The sequence below is a fragment of the Triturus cristatus genome, chromosome 6 (genome assembly GCF_964204655.1).
Source record: "Triturus cristatus chromosome 6, aTriCri1.1, whole genome shotgun sequence".
Taxonomy (NCBI): Eukaryota; Metazoa; Chordata; class Amphibia; order Caudata; family Salamandridae; genus Triturus; species Triturus cristatus.
Window position 1 is genome coordinate 1,219,925,804 of NC_140589.1, and position 23,496 is coordinate 1,219,949,299.

A 23,496-nucleotide genomic window follows, 5' to 3' on the forward strand; every position below is an offset into this window, starting at 1 on the left:
AAGGATTCCCTGGGCTCTCAAATGTTTCTTTTAAGCAAGCTTTTTGTGTGTTTTCCGGGGCTTTTAGTACCCAAATGTAGAATTTCAGGGTGCAGGCCTGGCAGGTAAGTGATTGTTTTGAGAGGCTCACCTCTAGCCGTAGTCTTGCCCTGCGTATGTATTTGGGGAGTTGGAAGACACGATTGAAGGTCCTGCATTGGGCAAGGTCTTGGCTAGGTGCACATGCCTCTGGGTAGGCCTGATGCCCGTAGGATAGGGTAGGGAGAAGGGTGGCTTTTTATGACCCTTAAAATAGGGTCTGCGGAAGAGCTACGTAGGGACCGGTTGAGGCTTGTCAAGCAGTGGGTTATAGGTCTTGCTTTATTTTTCAAGGCGGATTGGTGGACCAAGTGTTGCAAAGACTCACTAAACCATACTCCCAAATAGTTGTACTTAGATTGCCTTGTTGTATTCATCGAGTCTATTCAGAGCACATTAGATTCCAAATTTGCTGTGCTCCATTATGACAATATCGTCGGCATCTTGTAGAATGTGTAATTTCGAGTGGCTCAGATGTGGAGGAAGCAAGCAGCAGCGCACCAGAAATCTCCCAAGATCGGCTGTGTAGATATTAAAGAGGGGTGGTGTGAGAACACATCCTTGCTTCAAGCCATCTGTGGTGGTGATTTTTGTAGAAACAGTAGAGGGGCCTGTTCTCACCCAAACCCAAGTGTTTGTGTGCAGGGATATGAGAGTACCAAGCAGGTCCCGGGATATCCCCTAGGTGTCTAATTTTTGCCAGAGAGTATTGCGGACCACTTTGTCAAAGGTGGCACTGTAGTCAATGAAATAACACTGGAGAGGGAGTGGACTTTTTTGAGCAGCTCGATGGCTCAGGATGGCTAGGGCGGTAATGTTATCGATTGTGGGGGCTGCTCCGCGGAACCCAGTTTGGAAAAAGGGTAAGATGTTTTTTTCCGTGACCCATTCCTCCAGCGATTTGAGGACACACCGGGCATAGACCTTGGCTTCTAGGTTTAGCAAGGCAACAAGTCGATAGTTGTAAGGAATGGTTGGGTCCCCTTTTTTAAAGATTGGTCATAAGGTTGAGCCTCTCAATGATTCAGGGTTCCGGGCTGCGGCTAGACTTGTTTGAAGAGGGTGGTTAGCACATTAGCCCAGTACTCCAGGGCACATTTGAATGTGCCGGCTGGAAGGCTGTTGTGGCCTTGGGCTCCATCTGTTTTCATGTTTCTCAAGTGTCTGCATACCTGGGCCAGTGTGGTCAGGGCATGTGTTTCCATTGGCATGTTACCGCTTGTCCCTCTCCTTAGAGCATCACTGGAACCTGAGGACTCCCTGTTGTATTGTGTTTCAACGTGCCGTACCCAGGCTGCTTCTGGGACCGCATTCCTCCTGCAACTTTTGGAGGATCGAAGTACAATCTGTATACATCGCTCATATACCATGAAGTATGTTTTGGCTTTTTAAACTTTTTTTTGTTCTTTTACTTATTTGAAATAATACCTTACAAACTAACATTGCACAGGCCAATACATTGCTCTTTACAGAACTGTTTGCTCAGTACTGAGTGTTATTTTATTTATCATATAGGGGCAGATTACGATGGCGGGTGGATCGTCACCGCCAGCCCGGCGGTGGCGATCCGCCCGTCATCGTAACCTGATTTACCCACCGCCAGATTACAATGGCGGTGGGTAACGCGGCGGACTGAAAGTCCGTCCGCCGCTCTTCCGTCCGGCAGCAACCGTTACGATTACCGGACGGATGGGCGGAGCTGGGGCACATATATGGTGGCGGTACCTAGCACGCACCCCCATCCATATTATGATGTGTGGCATTGAAGGCCTTTCCATGGCGGCGATGCCACCATGGAGTGGCTGGCAGGGATTTGCTTTGGGGGCACGCTGCGGGCCCCCAAGTGGGTGGGGGGCTGCACTTGGGCATTGCCATGCACCAGGTGGCAGGGACCGTGCGGTGCCTGCCACGTTGTGCATGGCAATGCACAACACGGCATTTTACCATTGCGGCGGATGCTGCAGCAAGCAGCACCGCCACAATGTTAAAATGCCTGATGCGACTGCCGCGGTGGCGGTCGCATTATAATTGGGGCGTCGGGACCGCCGCCTAGCAGGCGGGCGGTCCCGTTACCACTACCGTGGCGGGCGGACTTAGGTCCGCCCGGCATCCTAATCACCCCCATAGTCTTTATCTGTGCACTCCAGTTATCATCAAGGTTCCTCATGCTCTTTCACATGTTATATGGGTTCACTGACAAATATTGATGTTAAAAATATAGAAGTAAAAAATACTGATGCAAAAATATAAAATGCAAAAATGTCGACACCCTAGACTTAAACAGATAAGTACAAAAATATCGGAAGAAAAAAAAATATATATACATATTAAAAAAAAGAAATATTACATTTGCTAATTATTAAAATGTATATAAAAAAGTAAAGTGGATTTAATATAAATTAATATAAATTAATAAAATATAATAAATAAACAATTAGAAAAAGTTAAACATGTATACATAATAATTCATATATATTTACTAAACCTAATTTGAATTTATTTTATAATTTAAAAATTATATAAATATATATATGTGTGTGTGTACCAATGACACAATTACATAAAATCTAATAAAAAAAGCATTGCATTATAAATAAAAACATTAAACTATTTGAAAATCTTCAAACTTAAATTTCCCACTCCAGTGTGAGCAATAGTAGGGAAAGTGTTGGATAGCGGAGGAGTAAAAATGACTATTCCCACTCCAGTGAGTGCAACAGTAGGGAAAGTGTTGGATAGCGGAGGGGTAAAAATGACCATTCCCACTCCAGTGAGAGCAACAGTAGGGAAAGTGTTGGATAGCGGAGGGGTGAAAATTACTATTCCCACTCCAGTGAGTGCAACAGTAGGGAAAGTGTTGGATATCGGAGGGGTAAAAATTACTATTCCCACTCCAGTGAAAGCAACAGTAGAGAAAGTGTTGATTAGTGGCAGGATAAAATGTACTATTCCCACTCCAATGATTGTAAAAGTAGGGAAAGTGTTGGATAGCGGAGGGGTAAGAATTACTATTCCCACCCCAGTGAGTACAACAGTAATGAAAGTGTTGGATTGCAGTAACAATTAATATTCTCACTCCAGTCAGTTCAAAATGAAAAACAAACAAAATTTTAAGAACAATGAAAACATTTAAAAAATAAAATAAATAAAAAAATATATATGTTAAACATTCAAATACAAATATATGTAATATAAAAGTTTTGAAAAAAACATATTACAATGTTAAATACATACAACAAATACCTACAAATATTACATTAAATAAAATAAAAGATAATTTCCAAACAAAAAAATATTTGTAATTGAAATTTATTTAGAAACCAGAATATTAATTATTACATAAATGTGCTTTTTTTATTTCGTACCCTATAACACCACACAATTCACAACTCACATCTAAATTAAAAAAAATATGTACTTTCTCAACTAACATAATTAATGACCAATTAAAGAAATACTATGGATTAAAAACAAATTAAACCTCTTAACATTATTTAACTTCCCCACTTTACCCCTATAATCCCCACAACCCACAAGTAAAATTAAACTGTCAAAAAATGTAATGACACAATTAAAACGTATATTTCAATTAAAAAGCTAATCGTATTTAAGAACTAATTGTAAAGTAAGTAAAATGAAAAATTTCCTAGTAGACACGAAGGAAAGTTTCAATTCTGTTAAGGACTCGGAGGCGAGGATTATGCTCTGCTTTCTTTATTTTCCAACACCAGCAGATTCAATGTTCACATCAAAAAAACTCTCTTTACCATGAACAGTAGGGAAAGGGCAGTCCAAGAGGTCAACCAATCAGCATCCACGCATGTCCTTAGGGTCAGGGGACTGCTTGGACAACTCCTCTTTCTTTGACTGCGAACTGGCAAGACATCAATGAATTCCATTAGTCCGTCTTAGATGAGTCCGGCCCTGAAAGGAGTAAGATAATACTCTATAACAAAGGTAATATACCGATGAGGAACTAGGTTATAAGAGAAAAAGGCACAAGGATAATCAACTATTAATTTCCAATACAGTTATACCCAAACCCGTAACACTCTCAACCAAAAAAAGGATAGGCCAGTACTTATACCTTACGGCGCTGTCAATCCACAGGTTAGGGCGGTAAAAGAGCGACTGACTCCTCAGGAACTCTGGGAGGGAATAATCCTCGCCTCCGAGTCCTTAATAGAATTGAAACTTTCCTTCGTGTCTACTAGGAAATTTTTCATTCTATGGCAGGACCGGAGGTGAGGATTATGCTGGTTCAAAGCTTGCCCACCACCAGGGAAGCCATGTCAACGACCGGTTTAATGTAGAACCTTTTAAACATCGAGTCTGATGACCAGCCAGCGGCATTGAGAATATCCTCGAGACGTGCTCCGAGGGTAAAGGCTTTGGAGGCCATAGCTCCTCTCACTGAATGAGCACCGAAGTGCGAGACGTCAATGCGTGCTTCCCTCATGATCCATCTGACCCATCTTGCAATGGTGGGAGAAGACACAGCCTTGAAGGGTTTCCTGAGAGAAATCAGCAGTAGGTCTGCGCCGTGGGGACGATGTTCACCCGTCATGCTCTCATAAGCCTTGAGGCAGCGCACCACACACAACTTGGGCTGTTTATCAAAAGCCGGGTAAGAGATTATCCTAGAGCTCGATTTAGTCCGGTGAGATATACGAAAGTTGACCCCTTGAGGGGAAAAAATGCGACCGATGAGATCAAGAGCTCTCACATCAGAAACCCTCCTGCAGGAGACCAAACAAAGGAGCATGGCCAACTTCGCGGAGAGTTGCTTGCGCGACAAGTATCCATTCGAAGGCCAGGACTGAAAAAGACGTAAAACCTTGTTAACATCCCACAACTGGGAGTACCTAGGCAGGGGAGGCAGGGATAAGCGAATACCCCGGAATGACTTACACACAAAAGGGTGTTCCCCCACTGCAGCTCCCTGTACCGGGTCATGGCCCGCTGAAATTGCCGATCTGTAAGAATTTATGGTGCGGTAAGCCAAAACTTCTGTGGCCAGGGAAGCTAGGAAATTCAAGACATGGACCACTTCGCACCCCACGGGATCCTGACCCCGGCTAAGACACCAACCCACCCATCTGGTCCAAGCCGAACGATATCGTTTGTTGGTGCCGTCTGCCCATCCTGCTGCCAGGATAGTCTGAGCGTCTCCCGATAAGCCACGGAGTCTCCAACGTTGCCGGAAATCCGCCAGGCCATGAGGGGCATCCGGTTCTGCAGGACTAATGGGTGAGGCTGTCCTTGAGGATCCCGAAGAATCGTACGATCGGGGGGTAGAAGGATTGGAGAATCCCAAGAAAGTTCCAGAAGAACTGGAAACCATACTTGCGACCTCCAATATGGCGTGACTAGGACTACCCTCGCCTGCTGTCGGCGAACTTGCGCTGAGAGGCGCATGACCATCGCAAACGGTGGAAAGGCATACCCCGTCTCCTGGGACCAGTCCTGAAGGTAGGCATCCGTTGCCGCCGCCAGGGCATCCGGCTTCCAACTGAAGAACTGGGGAAGCTGATGGTCCAGGCGCGAGGCAAAGAGGTCCACTGAGAAGGGGCCCCAAATGGCGTGGAGCCTTCTGAAAACATCGGGGTTCAATTGCCAGAGGCTGACATCCGACCACTCCCGGGAGCATCAGTACGCTACTTCATTGGCCTTACCCGGAATATACTCCACCGTCACCGAGACGCTGTTGTTCAGGCAAAAGGACCAAAATTCCTTGACCATGTCTGCTAAAACCTAGGACTTCGTGCCTCCCAGGTGGTTTATGTAACGGACAGCGGACACATTGTCCATCTTGAGAAGAACGTGACAGCTGATCTTTTCCTTCGTCCAACACTTGATGGCAAAGGACCCGGCCAGAAGTTCTAAACAATTGATATGAAGGCGTTGTTCGTCTGCGGACCATTTTCCTCCGATAAATGAGTCCCCGCAGCGCGCTCCCCAGCCCAACCTGCTGGCATCCGACTCGATGACGATGTCCGGAGCTGAACAAAATATGGCCCTCCCATTCCAGGCCTCCATGTGGTCCAGCTACCACTGCATTTCCAATCTCACCTCCTCTGTGAGGGGAACGAGCTTTGAGTACTGTAAACCCCTCCTGAGGTGAGTGGCTTTCAGCCGTTGAAGGGCCCTGTAATGCAGGGGACCCGGGAAGATGGCCTGAATGGAGGAGGAAAGTAGACCCACCACCCTGGCCACTTGTCGAAGGGAGGTGGTGGGTCGCGCCAGGGTGCGCCGGAGTTCTCTCCGGATCTTTGAAACCTTCCTGGAGAGACACACCATCGTCTGAAGTTGCTCTGCGAGCAAGGTGGAAGACTGAGCCACTAGGAGGATGTCGTCGAAGTAAATCAGGAGGCGGAAGCCCCTTGCTCTGAGGTACTGCACCACGGGTTTGAGCACCTTGGTGAAGCACCAAGGAGCCGAGGAGAGACCGAAAGGTAGCGTTGTAAACTCTTACACCTGCTCCTTCCACAGGAATTGAAGTAACCTGCGATGCAGGGGAAAAATTGGGACGGAAAGGTAGGCGTCCTTCAGGTCGAGGCGCACCATCCAGTCGTTTGGGCGCAGGAGGTCGCGCAGCAGGTGGATTCCATCCATTTTGAAATGGCGGTAAACCAACCAGCTGTTGAACTCCTTCAGATTGATAACCGGGCGTTGGCCTCCATCTGTTTTGTCCACTAAAAAGATGTTGCTTAAGAAACCGCTCGGGTGGAGGGAGGAGCCCACGATCGCCCCTTTGTGGAGGAGATCGTGAACCTCTTCGTCCACCAGAGCCGTCTGGGCGGATGTAAAAACCAGAGGCCGAGGTCAGGATATCTGCCGCAGGGTCCCGTAGAACTCTATGTGAAACCCTTTTACGGTCTGAAGCACCCAGGAATCTGACGTAATGGTCTCCCATTTGCGAGCGAAGAAAGCCAACCTGCCTGCCACCGGTAAATGGGGATAAGGGGAGAGACTCACCTGATTGATTTTGAAACTGGCCTCTGCCACCTCCCCTGGCTCTTCTGCCTCTTCCATTTCTGTGAGACTGGAAGAATTCCTGCTTGGGTTGATCACCCGCCTTCTTGAAGCCTTTGTTGGGAGCTTGAGTGTAGAAGTGGCCGGTCGAGCGCCCCCGGCCACGACCGACCCCGACAAAAACCTTCAGATGAAACACTCTTTTAATGGACGCCTGAGCCTTATCAAGTATGGTGAAGATGGAAACAAACTTCGTGAGTTCCTTTAAAAATGGCTCGCCGAAAAGTCCCCCAACCGCCACTGCGCCCGCCTCCGAGGAGGCCAGGTCCCCCAATTTTGGGTCCACTTTAAGCAGCAAGGAGCGTCGCCTCTCTGCAGCTAGGGCGCAGTTCACATTCCCCAGGAAGACGATAGCTCGCTGGGCCCAGCCTGAGACGGACTCCGGGGAAAGCGTGTTACCAGAGGCTTTAGCCTCTTCCGCAAGGTCTAAAATCTTGGTCAAAGGACCGCAGGCATCCAGGAGCTTGTCCTGGCAAGCTTTCCAGGACCTATCAATCCCTTTCTTGGGGTCCCGAATATATTTCTGGAGAAAAGTGGCCATTCTTGCATCAATCTCGGGAGTGACCGCTACTTTGCCCGGAAGGGCAGGCCGAGGGCACTCTGCCCTCAGGCAGGCCCTAACCTCCTTTTCTAGGGGCTTCCTCATCCTGCTGGCGTGGTGGGGGCTGGCGTTCCCCTGAAGCATAGGCGCTAGCGACCTTTATAATTCGCCTCTCAAAAGGACCCATGGCTGCAGCGATGGCGTGGTGGATGGAAGCGTCCACCGCGTCGCTAAAATCATCGTCCACCGGGAGAACCTGAAAGGTCTCTTCCTCAAAAAATTCCCCTTCCATAATACCGGTGGCCAATCAAACCGACTGAACAGTCTTAAATTTTGGCGAGCCTAAGGTTCTTAATCTTTTGGTAGGAGTAAAACCTAAAAGTTTGGGCTTGCAAGCAAGGAATTCTGGGTAACCAACACTGGGGCCTACACCCACTGTGTAACGCCCTGAACGTCTCAGGATCGTTTAACAGACACGACAATGAGGACGCAACCACTTGTGAAGGGTTAGTTCTTTTAATGAAGGCAAATAAAATACAAAGAACAAACAAAAGTTATAGTCACTGGAATCCTCCAGGCTAAGTACGTTACCAGCCCACAGCACGGATGGTCCTAACCGTCCTCTGCATATACGCCGATCCCGGCGTATGCCAACAGAGGGCAGAAATGAAATGGCCGACAATGCCAATCGGTAGGCTGTGAGGGGCACGAAGAGTGTTGGGGAGAATCGAGGAGTCAGGGAAACACCCAGCTGGGGTCTCTACCTGAAGGGAGCAGCCGCTCAACCTCTTCCTCAGACTGCACCGGGACGCGGAGTCACCTCCTGGTGATGCGTCACCGATACCCCAATCACAAGCAAGAAGACTGAACCGAGAGCAGCCGCTCGATCGATCCTGTGGACTTCCGAGTCTGTAACGCGGCAAACACCTCCTGGTGTGCGTTACAGCTGGCAGTCCCTGTGTCTCTGGTCGGGCTGGGAGTTACGACTCCAACCAGCAAAAGCGCCACTGCGCTTGGACTCAGCCAAGTCAAAAAGCGAAGCTCAATGGTTGACCGGTAGAGCTTCCGGGTCCTTCACAGGTGACGATGGGGCAAGACACGGCCCAGGGAGTAACGACTCGACCTACCTCCGTTCTTGCCTTACTGGAGCACCACTCCGGAACACTGCTCTTCACGAAGCAGGTACGTCGGTGTAAACACAATATCCGACAGCCTTGTACCTCCCGGTTCCTCCCTTTATAGGGCGTGTTTTCCTTGCGTTATGTAACAGCTCTCCTGTTTACATAAGGGCGTGTTTCCCTTGAGTTATGTAACAGCTCTCCTGTTTACATAAGGGCGTGTTTCCCTTGAGTTATGTAACAGCTCTCCTGTTTACATAAGGGCGTGTTTCCCTTGAGTTGTGTAACAGCTCTCCTGTTTACATAAGGGCGTGTTTCCCTTGTATGACAGGAATTCTTGACAGTACATCCTCCCTCTCAGCGGCTCCCCACGGGTCCAGCGCTGGCAGGAAAACGCCGATGGAACAAGGAGACCAAGCGCGGAGCATGAACCCCTTCAGCCGGTTCCCATGAATGCTCCTCCGGGCCATAGCCTTTCCACGCAACCAGGTACCACAGCTTCCCCCTGCGCCATTTGGACGCCCGTATGCCCGACACTTCATACTCCACCTCCGACTCCACGCATACCGGCCTAGGTGTCCCAGACGGCTTGGAGGGTGCTGGTTTGAGCAATGATACATGAAAGACAGGGTGTATCCGCAATGACTGGGGCAAGCACACCTTCACGTTCACGGGACCCATACACTTGGTAATTCGATAGGGGCCCATGTACTTGGGATGGAACACACTGTTCTTTCGAAACTTCATGTTTCTTGTGGATATCCAGACGTAGTCTCCAGTGCGGTACAGTGGCCCGGGCCTTCTCTTCCTATCTGCCGCAGCCTTGTATCTTCTCTTGGCCTCTATTAGGACAGCCCTTGAGCGCATCAACGTGTCTTTTATGTGTGCCACCCTGTCCGCTGTGGCGGGAATCCTGTCCTCTCTGAACGGATGTAGAAATGGCAAGAACCTGGGATGTTGGCCATAGTTGCTATAGAACGGAGATGACTGTGTGGAGCTGTGAGTGGCGTTGTTATAGGCTATCTCTGCAACCCATAGCAAGTCGACCCATTCTTCCCTGCCCTGGTCCACAAAACATCGCAGATACTGTTTGAGCGTTTGGTTCAGGCGCTCGGTTTGGCCGTCCGTTTGAGGGTGGTAGCTGGTGGACAGGGCGGTCTTAACATGCAGCGCAGTGCACCAAGTCTTCCAGAATTGCGCAGTAAACTGCGACCCCCGGTCCGACACGATCACCCCAGGTAATCCATGCAGTCGTACCACATTCTTTAGGAGTAGTGACGCCAATTCCCCGGCCGTAGGGACTCTCTTGCAGGGGATGAAGTGCCCCATTTTCGTCAAGTAATCCACCACCACCAGTATTGCCGTCATCCCCTGGTCTACCGGTAGGCCCACCACGAAGTCCAGTGATATGCTATCCCATGGTCTATCCGGGGTCGGAAGTGGATGTAAGAGCCCTTGGGTTCGGCCATGGTCGGCCTTCATGGTAGCACACGTAGGACACTCCTGTCCCCACCTCCTGACATCCACTCTCATGGTTGGCCACCAGAAATGCCGTCCCATGCTAGCCACCGTTTTTTCAAAGCCCAAATGACCTGCGCATGGAGAGTCATGGCACCAGATGAATGCTTGTTTCCTTAGCCTAGGCGTGGGTATCAATAGGCACCTGCCCTTCAGGGGTATCCCGTCCTTCAGCTGCCATTCTCTGTGACTGAGGAGCCACCTCCGCCATGCGAATGACCTGATCCCTCTCTTTATTCCCCTCAGGAAAGTATCCGGTTGGATAACCCCCAATACCATCCTCGGGGAAATGATGGAACGCTCGGTTGCAGGCAATGGTTCCTTAACTGCAGATTGACGGGACAGGGCGTCCGCCTTCCGGTTTTCCGTCCCCGGCCGATATGTGATGCGGAAGTTGAATCCCGCAAAGAAGATCATCCACCGCAGCTGCCTGGGAGAAAGGTGTCTAGTGGCCGTCATGAACTGTAGGTTCCGATGGTCCGTGTACACCGATACCACATGTCTTGCCCCCATCAACCAATGCCTCCATTCGGTGAAGGCGTCCTTGATTGCGAGAAGCTCCTTCTCCGCAATATGGTAGTTGCGTTCGGCGTCGTTGAGTTTGCGGGACATGTACGCAACGGGATGAAGCACCCCTGTGTCGTGGTTGCGTTGGGACAAGATAGCCCCCAGCGCCACATCCGACGCGTCCGCTTCCACCACGTAGGGTAGATCCGGATCGGGGTGAGCCAACACCGGCGCCTTACCAAAGGCGCTTTTCAGGGCCTCAAAGGCTTTGTTCGCTTCAGAGGACCAGACAAACTCCTTGGACTTCCTCAGTAGCTGTGTGATTGGGGCCACCACTCCTGAAAATCCATCTATAAACCGCCTGTAAAAGTTGGCGAAGCCAATGAAACTTTGGACGTCCTTCACGCTTTGGGGCACCGGCCATTCTTTCACCGCCTTGATCTTTCGTTCTGCCATCTCCTGTCCCTCTGGACTCAGCATCACTCCGAGGAATTCCACGGATGTGACGTGGAAGTCACACTTGCTGAGTTTACAAAACAGCATGTTTTCCCTCAGCTTTTGGAGCACAGCTTTGACGTGGTGTACGTGCTCCTCCACACTGGACGAATAGATGAGGATGTCGTCGATATATACGACCACGTAGATATCCAACTCCTCTCTGAATACCTCATTCAAAAAGTACTGAAAGGCTGCCGGGGCGTTGCACAGACCGAACGGCATGACGAGGTACTCAAAAAGGCCGAACCTGGTCTTAAAGGCGGTCTTCCACTCGTCTCCGTCCCTCATGCGCACCAGATGGTATGCCCCTTTCAAATCCAACTTGGTGTAGATACGAGCTTTCTTGACCTGTTCCAGAAGTACACTGATGAGAGGCAAGGGGTACCGATTTTTTATGGTTATCGCATTCAATGCCCTAAAGTCCACACAGGCTCTCAGCTCCCCATTAGCCTTCGGGATGAAGAAGATTGGCGAGGCGGCCGGAGACTTGGACGGGCGGATGAATCCTAGCTTGAGGAGTTTATCCAGGTACCCCCGGAGATGCACGTTTTCAGGCTCCGTCAGGGCATACAGCCTACCGCTGGGAACGCTGGCCCCTGGCACCAGGTCGATCTGGCAGTCAAACTGTCTATGTGGTGGTAGCACTTCCGCCTTCACCTCATCAAATACATCCTCAAAACTGTGATAAGCCTGGGGGAGAGCCACATCTTTTTCTGCCGCTGTAGCCACCGTCTGACTCCCGCTCTCATCTGCGTCAAGGGATTCCGTTCTTATTCCACAATGCAGGATGCAATACGGTGACGTCATTTCGATGCGATGTGTTGGCCAATCCACAAAGGGGTTGTGTTTCTGTAGCCACGGCAATCCCAATATGACGCCATATTGGGGCGCTCGGATGATGTTAAAATCGATTTGTTCCAAATGGTTCCTCCCATATCTCATCGGAAGGACCCCCGTGTGCTGTCCGATGGGCCCCGTCACCAATCGCCTTCCGTCTACCGCATAGACGTCTTCGGGTACTGCTTTGGGAAGAAGCACTAGCCCTAGCCTGCATGCCTCGTTGTGGTCCATAAACATGCCAGTGGCCCCTGAATCCACCATGGCCACAACGGGTATCCACTGGTCATGCACTCCCACGTGCACCGTGATAAACAGGTGTCGTTGTCCCTTAGTGACCGAGTTGGAAAGTGAAGGGATGGATGAGTGACTCCGAGATGCCCCTTCTCTGGTCTTGGAGTCCTCTAGTTTTCCGCCGGTATGTCCACCACGGCTGTTACCGACCGGTTGGCCCGATAACGTGACGTCTTCGGTTTGGCAGGGCATTCACGTACGTAGTGGCCTTTTTTGCCACAATATAGGCACAATCCTTGTTTACGGCGTGACTCTTTCTCCGTGGCTGTGAGGCTCGCTCGTATTGCGCTGATGTCCATGGGTTCTCCCTTGGATGCGGTGGAAGTTTCAGGACTTCCCACCGTCACATAGGATGGAAGGGATTTTCCTTTTCTCCCATGATCCCCCTTTCTTTCACTTAGCCTATGTTCCAGCCGTAATACCAGGTTGATAAGGCCCTCACATGTCTTGGGTTGAGGGTCAATATGAGCCACGGCGTCCTTGAGCTCATCGCACAGCCCTTGATGGAAGAGCGCCGTCTGTTTAGCAACAGGCCACTTGGTTTCCGCAACCAGCCTTCGGAACGCGTTGAGATACTGCACCAGGTCGTTGGATCCCTGTCTCAACTCAAGCATTTCACGGTCCGCCGTGTACGAGTCAGCCCTTCTGTCGAATACCTTCAGGAATTCCTCGCGAAAAGCACCCCAATCACATAAGAGGGGGTCGTCCCTGCTCACCAGAGGTACGGCCCATTGTGCCGCGTTTCCAGCCAAATAGGATATAAGGAAAGCTACACGAGCCTGACTCGTGGGGAACGCCTTTGGTTTGCACGATAAATGTAGCGCCACTTGTGTGAGGAATACCTGCACTGTGTTAGGATCCCCACTGTACCTCTCTGGTGTTGCCAAGGGGATGGCTACCGGCATTTCCACTACTACCGCAGGGGTCTGGTTCGTGAGGGAGGTGCTGGGCGTGAGCGGGTCCAATTGGATAGCATCCAGTCTGGCTTTTACATCGGCTGTTTCTTGCCTAGAGGCAGCCACTTCAACTTGCATGGCCGCTAAAGCAGCCAGCACATCATCAAGTGTTGCCATGTCTGTTATCGACCGGGAGACAGTTAGTGTTATTAGGGTCGGATATTTTGTAACGCCCTGAACGTCTCAGGATCGTTTAACAGACACGACAATGAGGACGCAACCACTTGTGAAGGGTAAGTTCTTTTAATGAAGGCAAATAAAATACAAAGAACAAACAAAAGTTATAGTCACTGGAATCCTCCAGGCTAAGTACGTTACCAGCCCACAGCACGGATGGTCCTAACCGTCCTCTGCATATACGCCGATCCCGGCGTATGCCAACAGAGGGCAGAAATGAAATGGCCGACAATGCCAATCGGTAGGCTGTGAGGGGCACGAAGAGTGTTGGGGAGAATCGAGGAGTCAGGGAAACACCCAGCCGGGGTCTCTACCTGAAGGGAGCAGCCGCTCAACCTCTTCCTCAGACTGCACCGGGACGCGGAGTCACCTCCTGGTGATGCGTCACCGATACCCCAATCACAAGCAAGAAGACTGAACCGAGAGCAGCCGCTCGATCGATCCTGTGGACTTCCGAGTCTGTAACGCGGCAAACACCTCCTGGTGTGCGTTACAGCTGGCAGTCCCTGTGTCTCTGGTCGGGCTGGGAGTTACGACTCCAACCAGCAAAAGCGCCACTGCGCTTGGACTCAGCCGAGTCAAAAAGCGAAGCTCAATGGTTGACCGGTAGAGCTTCCGGGTCCTTCACAGGTGACGATGGGGCAAGACACGGCCCAGGGAGTAACGACTCGACCTACCTCCGTTCTTGCCTTACTGGAGCACCACTCCGGAACACTGCTCTTCACGAAGCAGGTACGTCGGTGTAAACACAATATCCGACAGCCTTGTACCTCCCGGTTCCTCCCTTTATAGGGCGTGTTTTCCTTGCGTTATGTAACAGCTCTCCTGTTTACATAAGGGCGTGTTTCCCTTGAGTTATGTAACAGCTCTCCTGTTTACATAAGGGCGTGTTTCCCTTGAGTTATGTAACAGCTCTCCTGTTTACATAAGGGCGTGTTTCCCTTGAGTTGTGTAACAGCTCTCCTGTTTACATAAGGGCGTGTTTCCCTTGTATGACAGGAATTCTTGACACACTGAATCAAGGGGGTATTTACACTGCCAGAAGTTATAGGCAGTAACTAAAAGCCTGGGCCGGCCCCAAACGGTAATGACAGCCTCAGAATAGATGTATGGCTCACTGGGACTCTTCCGACCCTCAGACGGGCGTCAGGCTGCATGTTAATCAGACCCGAGATCGGGTGTCAGTGCTCCAGGCTGGCGGGCTTCTCGCTCGGCGGGTACGCAATGACAGGAACTTCCTCACAGGAAAGCGTTCCCGCCGAGCGAGCGAGTTGAAAGGAGACGCGCTGCACTGGCGCCCTCTGGCAGCCGCTTAACAACGCCGCAAGCCCGCAAGAGAACCGCGAAAGGAGCGATGAGAACGCTCCCGCGATCGATTTCAATGAAAGGCACCTGAATAGCAAAGCGCAGCGCTCGCGCGACAACAGTGCCCAGAAATTAGTACAATTGCAAAAAAACAAGTCAAGGAACATTTAAAAATAACCATAGAGGCTAATGGAAGGAACTTATCTGCTGGCAAGCAGGAAAAGAAAGAGGAGTTGTCCCAGCAGTCCCCGGACCCTAAGGACATGCGTGGATGCTGATTGGTTGACCTCTTGGACTGCCCTTTCCCTACTGTTCATGGGAAAGAGAGTTTTTTTGATGTGAACGTTGAATCTGCTGGTGTTGGAAAATAAAGAAAGTAGAGCATAATCCTCGCCTCCGGTCCTGCCATAGAATTAATTTACTCCCCACACTGTGCTCCTATAACAATAAACCCCCCCCACAAAAAAATATAAACAAATAACCTAATTAAATATAAATGAATTAAATAATATTAATGATCAACTAATTTTTAATTAATTAAACAAAAATTACTTCCCACCCTTTACCCCTATAAACCCCACAACCCACACCTAAAAATATTTACACAAATTCCATATTTAATTTTCAATTAATTAATTAATTAATATTAATTAAAAACTAATTATTAATTAATTAAACATAAATTCCTTCGCACCCTTTACCCCATAAATCCCACAACCCACACCTAAAGAAAATGACACAATTACCATAATTAATGATCAATTAATTAGTTAATATAAATTAACAACTAATTATTAATTATTAATCATAAATTACTTCCCACCCTTTACCTCATAAACCCCACAACCCACACCTAAGAAAATCACACAATTACCATAATTAATTATCAATGAATTAGTTGGTATAACTAACAACTAATTATTAATTAATTAAACATAACTTACTTCCCACCCTTTACTCCTATAAACCCCACAACCTGCACCTACAATTATTTACACAATTTCCGTAATTAATTTTCTATCAATTAATTAATATTAATTAACAACTAATTATCAATTAATTAAACCTAAATTACTTCCCAACCTTTACCCCTATAAACCCCACAACCCGCACCCAAAATTAATAAAACAATTTCCATAATTATTTATCAATTAATTAATATTAATTAACAAACAATTGTTAATTATTTATAAATATTTTACTTCCCCCAATTAACGCTATAAAATCTAAATTAAATAAAAAATAATCATTAATTTATTATAATTGAATTACTTCCCACCCTATTCCCCTATAAACCCACAACCCGCTACGGAACTAAAAAATGCAAAATGTAATTAAAATACAATTTATAACTACTAACAATGTAACAGATATATTTCAAAAAATAAACAACACTTATACAAAAAATCTGCAACCCATACAAATTCAAATTTCAAAGCTTTTTCCGATTTAAAAAGAAAAACCATGGGGGCGTGGCTTGGCGAGCCAAGATGGTGGACGTGCTTTGAGCCGGCTCCCGGCCGCCCAGTACATTTATCCGTCTATTTATCCTGTTCTCCGGACCTGAGGTGCCCTGATTATAGGCTGTGGGGGTGTGACCGACAGCGGCAGCAGTCCGAGTGATCCTGGAGGTCTGGGGTCCCCTGTGAGCCGCCGGATGATCGCACGGCGCTTCTGGCCTGGTGCGGCGGTGTGAGCCGCGGCCTCCAGTGAGTGGGAAGGTGGGGCTTGGCCCTCACGTGTTGAGCAGCGGTGGGGATCCGCGTTGAGCCCAGCAGTCGCCGGACGGGGTGTGAGCGGCTGGCGGTGGAGTGGTGCCCTGAGGCAGAAGAGACAGCCCCGCCTGGAGGGGTCCTATGGTGGCTTCCTGGAGCGCCCTTTGCCCGGAGGGGCATACGAGGCGGAGAGGTGCGGTAAGTGACCCGGCCAGGCTTTGGGCCCCGCGTCAGCGTCACTCCCCGGCTCCTTGTGCGCTGTCTTTTTCCCCCACCCCCTACCCCTGTGACCAGGGGGGTTGGGCGGCCGATTTGGGTCGCAGGGGGAGAAGGGACCTGTTGGGGGCTGCCGGGACGGACCCGCAGAGATCTGGCCCAGACAGGGTGGGCTGCAGCATTCTGGACCCCTGAGACGGTGTGGCCTGCCCAGTCGGCCTACTAGGCGGGTGCGGACAGCGCGCCCCCCCCCCCCCAGGGCATTATCCTAGAGGTGGCGCCTGGAACCTGCTGGTGGTGATTGGGCCTAGTTCAGTGAAGGCCTGTGGCACACGGATCGGGCGGCGGTGGCCTGGCGCCTGGGGCCGGGAGGCCAGGACCCTGATCCCTATAGCTCTCACCAGATGGTTGGCGATATTGACTCTCTTCAGGGGCAGCATCCCGGCAGCGGTGTCGTCGGTGGCAGAGGAGACTTACCTTAGGGCCCGTCTGGTGTTGCACGGCAGTGGCCTTGGATCAGGGCCTGAGACGATGATCAAAGACAGGCATGGTGGAGGTGTGGTGAAGGGGCCGATAGACAAATTCACGGGCCCGGGTCTGGCGGGGGCGGCCGTGGGAGGCTCCTCGGCCGCGACACCAGACTAAGTGGATCTCCTGGCAGCTATAACACAATCCCGAGACATGCTGGATGCCAAGATTGGGGCAGTTGGATCGGATGTGATGCTGCTGCGCCAGGATCTGCGCAATGCGGTTGCCCGTATTACGGAGACTGAAACTAGGGTGTCAAGGTGTGGCATTCCACCTACATTGTCATGGTGATGTTTATATTTGTAAGTCTGCATGCTATGTTAAAATAGAATCTTCCTGATGTCATGAGCTCTGTGCATGAAAAGGTTCTGATTGTATTCAGTTACTTGACTATCTGCTTGCTGATGGATGGGATCTTCTCTCTTGGAATAAACCTTTTAAATTAGCATGTTGGAGTGCTGGATTTATTGTGCAGGATGCTTTACTGGCGTAGTCGGCAGGATGTCTGACAAGAAGAAGATCTCAACATAAAGACTTGGTGAGATAAAAATATTTTAAAACATTTTACTCTCTGATTTAAGCCCTGGATAACTTCATTTCACTTGTCTGGCAAGCGATGACTTTTGGAAAATCTTCTATTTCATCCTTTAAAGATAAAGATTAAAGGGCAAAAAAATTTTGGGAAGACATTTTTCAAGGGACACTGATTTCAAGCGTGATACAGCGTGACTATTGGAAATATACATTGCTGTAAAGTGGAATTTGAGGTTTGTTGAGCATTGAAGCGGTTAATTAACAAGCCCGTAAAACTTGTGTTGCTGGACTTGAAGATCGTGTAGAGCTATTAAGCATTCATTAATAGTCTCGGAGATCGTGACAAGGAAAAGCGCAACATGACTTTAGTGTAACTGAGTTCTTGAACGAAATATTGCGAGAAGTTGCTGTCTTGTTTTGAATTGCCTGCAAGTATTCTCGTTGTTACCCGTTAAAGCATTCAACATCGTTAATTGCCCGGAATACTGAACGGCGTAGGTTTCGAGTGAAAACAAGTTTGTTAAGTACTCGAGACATTATCTGAACTAAGATTCAGATGTAAACACCACAGTTCTGAGGAAGCAACTTAGTTCTTACCTGGAGTTGGAGTCTTCGCGTAATTCTGGAATCCCTGTTGGCACTTAACCCTCTGCAGCGTTGGACGTCTGGAATCTCTCTCAACGTTCTTCGTCATCGCGCTGTTCCATGCGTGCGTGGGGGCCATCTTGCCTGGTTGCTTAGCAACATTCAACAAAAATCCCCATGTAAATATATCTCGCAAGTGACGCACTTGTATGAGGTAAATGCGTGGGTCCCTCTTCAAACTATTTGTGTATAGAAGCACGTCAGTGACGCGCTCACTTAATCCAAGGCGGGGATATCGGCAGTAGTGTCGGCTAAAGGTATTTGAGTTAGCACAGTGACACGCACACTTAAACTGGAACTTGATGTTAATGTTACGCGTGTTTCAGTGACACGCAAACTCAAGGACACCTGCGTGTTATCTATGCGTTTGCATCTCAACAGTGATACACACACTCAAACTGGTAACACACACATATAAATATATATCTTGAATGTTTAGGATTTAGTGATAGTTTGGGGTTTGGATTTTGAGGTACATACCGACCACAAACCTTTGATTGAGATCTTTAGCAAGAAAGGCTTGGATCTTATTTCTGGCAAAATAACCAAATGGATTATTGGATTACAAGAGTATAATTTTGGAATTAAGTATATTCCGGGAATTGAAAATGGAGTTGCAGATGTTCTTTCGCGTTTAGTCTCAAGTGATCATAGACAGGAAGATATTTTGGATGATGGTGATGACGAATTGGTTTGTGTCATAGATCATAATATCATTTCTGAATTGAGATGGGCTGAAGAACTAGGCAATGATACCACTCTGTGTGAAGTGATGTCTTTAATTAAAAAAGGGTGGAACAGTAGCAAAGACGGGTCAGAATCTACGAGATCTTTTTGGATTGTACGGAATGAGTTATCAGTAGACAATGGTTTGCTATTTCGAGGTACTAGACTGATTCCACCCAATAGTCTTAGAAAGGAATTGATTGATTTAGTACATGTTTCTCACTCAGGTTTATCTAAAAGTAAGGAAAGACTTTGTATGTCATATTGGTGGCCTGGAATGGACAAATTGGTGGAGCGAGTCATAAGAGATTGCATTCCTTGTGGTATCAGTGACAAATCTAAGTGTACTCATGTGCAACCCATGGTTCTAAGAAGGCGACCTAATGGGCCTTGGCAAGACATTGCACTTGACATTGTTGGTCCCATACATGGAAAGGAGTCACAAATCTTTTTATTAGTGGTTATTGATATGTTTTCAAGGTGGCCAGAAGTTTTTTTTTATCAGCTGTTAATTTTTGTAATGTAATTGAATGTCTGAAGAATTTATTTTCTAGGGAAGGTTTTCCAATTTCAATCTTATCTGACAATGGTGTCCAGCTTGTTTCAAAGGATATGGAATAATTTCTATCTGATAGAGGGATTGTGCATAAAACTTCTGCTCTTTACCATCCCGAGGCAAATGGCATGGTTGAGAGATTCAACAAAGTAATGAAAGAAACCATTGCATTAGCCAAAAGTGTGGGTTCAGACTGGAAAAAAGAAGTCATCCTGAAAATTGAAGAGTACAGATTAACGCCACATGCAACAACGGGGAAAACGCCCTTTTTGTTGTTTCATGGCAGGGTACCCAATACTTGTGTGGAACCTTATTAGGTTAATAAATATGAATTGTTAAAAGGAAAATAGTGTGCATGTGATGGTAAAGATATTCAAAGAATGGAAGAGGAAAAGTCTAAACAAAGAATCATATTTTGATGGTAAGAATGTTGTAAAGGAAACTGAAGTCAAAGTAGGTGATTGGGTCCTGATTAAGCGTCCTGGTATGTTGGGAAGCTCTATGTCTAAGTTCATGAAACCCATTAAGGTGATGAAAAAAATTAATAATGCTATTCAAACTCAAGACCATCATATTTGGAATTTAAATAGGGTAGTTGTGTTTAGAGGAATTATAAAACATGACAAAGATGTGGATTTATATAATGGAAATTCTACCTACTCGCACTCCAGATCTGGTGAGGTTAATGACTCTCATTGTCCTAGAAGCTCTACCAGGTCAACAAAAAGACCTATTTATCTTTCGGATTTTGTATAACTTATCGTCTTTATTTCATGTTTTCATAAATAATTTCCCTTTGTAAGGAAGGGAGATGTGTGGTATTCCACCTACATTGTCATGGTGATGTTTATATTTGTAAGTCTGCATGCTATGTTAAAATAGAATCTTCCTGATGTCTTGAAGTTCTGTGCATAAAAAGGTTCTGATTGTATTCAGTTACTTGACTATCTGCTTGCTGATGGATGGGGTCTTCTCTCTTGGAATAAACCTTTTAAATGAGCATGTTGGAGTGCTGGATTTATTGTGCAGGATGCTTCACAGGGGTTGAGGATGAGGTGTCGATGCTGAGGAAGCAGGTTGCGGCTATGGAGTCGACCCAGCGGGGCCTAGCGGGCAGGGTCGAGAATGCAGAAGGGCGCGGGCCCGCAGAAATAACTTGCGCTTTGTGGGTTTTCCGGAGGCCTGCGAGGGGAGCAATATGGAGCGCTTTCTTGCCCAATGGCTGGAGGGCTGGCTCCCGCCTGAGTCACTGTCCCGCTGCTTCGTGGTAGACCGGGCACACCGGACACTTATCCAGAAGCCGCCGGTGGGTGCCCGTCTGCGGCCAGTCATTGCTAAAATCCTTAACTATCATGACAGGGACGTCATTCTTCGCCAAGCCAGAGAGAAGGAGCCTCTTCACTTTGACAACTCCCGCATCCTCGTCTTCCAGGATTACACGCGCATTGTCCATCAGCAGCGCCAATCTTTCCTGGCGGCCAAGGCTCGGCTGCGAGAACTCCATCTCTTATACGCTCTTCTATATCCAGCTCGCCTGAGAGTTGTTTATGAGTCCCGTACGTTGTTCTTTGATTCGCCGGAGGAAGTATTCAAATGGACAGATGAGACAGTAAAGCTGCGCCCTCATACACCCCCTGGTAGGGAGTAGAACTCGTCCCAGAATGAGGCGTCAGGAAAAAATCCGCAGGGATTATCGAAGAGACAATGGCGATCCAGATCCCGCCGTTGCAACAAGTCCGGGGGGCCCTGCATGGGGTTGGCTTGGTGACTGGTCATCCGCCGTCTGGGTCCTGAGGGCCCGGGAGTTACCTGGGTTCGAGTTATGTTTGCTTTGCTTCATGTGCTAGCCTTTGGATGTTTTATCTTCCTCTGTGTGTGGGGTTGCCTTGGCCCCGGAGAATGTTGTGAAGGGCAGATACCACCGTAGCAGGTTGCGGGTGGGGATTCTGTGTTTTAGTTGTGGGAGGCAAGTTGGGGATCCATTGGTTGGGAACTCCTGAGGTCCACGGTTGGGGCCTTGGGATGTCTCTCACCGCGACAGGTACTTCAGTGTTTGTGAGGTATGGGGTGGGGGAGGAGGGGGTGGGGGATTTGTTTGTTAGTCGGGGTTTCAGTTTGGGTTTTGACCGCACTTCTATACAGAGCTGGGCATGGGCAGCGGCAGACATCAGAGTCTCTTCGTTGCTACCATACTATTGTCATGCCTCCCATGGCGGCTGCTTCCCAGGGGGCTAGTGGGCGACTGGCCACAATAAAAGTGTTGAGCTGGAATGTCCGGGGCGCCCTGGACAAGATAAAGAGGGGGGCTATCCTGCAATATGCAAAGAGGGCCGCTGCTGATGTACTGCTCCTACAGGAGACGCACCTTTTCGGGACGAAAGTCCTGTGCCTCCAGCGCTATGGCTACACACAGGTGTTCCACTCTGGGTTTGTTCAGGGCTCCAGGGTCGTAGGCATATTGGTACACAAACGGGTCCCATACACGCATCATCGGACTTGGACAGACACATATGGGAGATATATCTTCGCTCAGGGGCAGATAGGGGCCGATCAGGTAGTTTTTGGTAGTGTGTACGTCCCCCCCCCCCTTGTCCTGGACATTTGCTGAACAACTTATGGTGCTCTGGGCGGACATCCCGGATGTTCTGGGGATTATAGGGGGGGACTGGAATGATGTGATGGATCTCTCAAGAGACCGACAGTCCGGGGGCCGGGGGCGAGGGGATGGTCGGCCTACAAAACTCAATGCACTGGTCGGTTGCCTGGCATGGGTGGATGCCTGGCGGCGCTGCCACAGCAATGCCCGTGAATACACTTACCTGTCTGCACTACATGACTCCTTCTCCCACCTTGACTACATTTTCCTCTCTGGGGCCGCGGTGTCCCGATTGGTGGAAGCGGAGATACTTCTGCGAGGTCTTTCGGATCATTCCCCAGTGTCTGCTGTCTTCCAGATGGGAGGCGCAGGCCGGCCATTCCGTTGGCGACTTTCGGTGTGGCACCTGCAACAAGATGACTACAGGGCACATATAACTACTGCATTAGATCAATACTTGACACTGAATGTGGGATCCGTGTCCAGGGCAGACAGGTTGTGGGAGGCGTGGAAACCGACACAACGCGGGGCTGATATCTCATACTGCGCATTGACCCGCCGCAAGCGCCGAGAGGGGTTGGTTCAAGCGGAGGCCGAAGTCTCAGAACTGGAAAGTAGGGTCGGGGAGGATGGGGGAGAGGTGACTCGCCGGCAGCTACTCTACGCACAGCAGACGTACGGTTCTCTCTTGCTCGATGAGGCACGTCAAGCCTGGTTAGCCACTAGGAGCCGAATATACCAATGGGGGGATAAATCGGGCACGATGCTGCACAGAATACGCGAGTACTGGTGTTTGTAAGAGGGACGCGGTGAGGCGGCAACCCGATGCTGTGCTGAGTTGCCGCCCGTACGTGAAGCTATGGGGTAAGCATCTAGTTTGTAGAGCGATTGGAATTGTTTGACGAAACGCAATCTGACTCATATCGGAAGTAAGTCCATCTGCCTAGAATTGCTCGCCGATTTAATATCTTGGGCAGCTTAACACAGGAGTCAAACACGCCGTTTGTGGGCATTTTTGTTTTCATTTTTATTACGTGCAGGACACTGTAGCATGACACACGATGGGGTGGGATGATGAGTGTGTCCCTGGATTGATTGGTCCGCAGAAACGGGTCG